The 327-nt window shown below is 30.9% G+C and overlaps 1 protein-coding gene across 1 annotated transcript in view; it reads left to right on the top strand.

Annotated features, from left to right (window-relative positions):
• Stpg2 (sperm tail PG-rich repeat containing 2) overlaps positions 1-327 on the top strand; it is a 469,738-nt gene that overhangs the window by 176,049 nt on the left and 293,362 nt on the right.

A 327-nucleotide genomic window follows, 5' to 3' on the forward strand; every position in this document is an offset into this window, starting at 1 on the left:
GTCATTCAGTTTTGTGTCTTACAGGGCTTATACTGAGTTCAATACTGTATAACTGTATTAATTCAACTGTGAACCTAGAAACTTGTATCCACTTGTGAAAGAGATGTACTCTTGCTCTGGAGTGTGTTACTGAATATCTTAACTCTGTAGTGAAATGCTCCTTCTAATCATATAGTTATTAAAAATTAAAAATGATTACAAAATAATAATTATTCAAAGCATAAAAATTTGCTTCTTAATAGTTAGTAGATGTGAAAAACATTACCATTGAAATCTACCTGATGACTTTATATCCATGCTCAGATGCCAAGGAGCTCAGAAAGTAAT

The sequence above is a fragment of the Nannospalax galili genome, unplaced genomic scaffold, assembly GCF_000622305.1.
Source record: "Nannospalax galili isolate Female #2095 unplaced genomic scaffold, S.galili_v1.0 scaffold189, whole genome shotgun sequence".
Lineage (NCBI taxonomy): Eukaryota > Metazoa > Chordata > Mammalia > Rodentia > Spalacidae > Nannospalax > Nannospalax galili.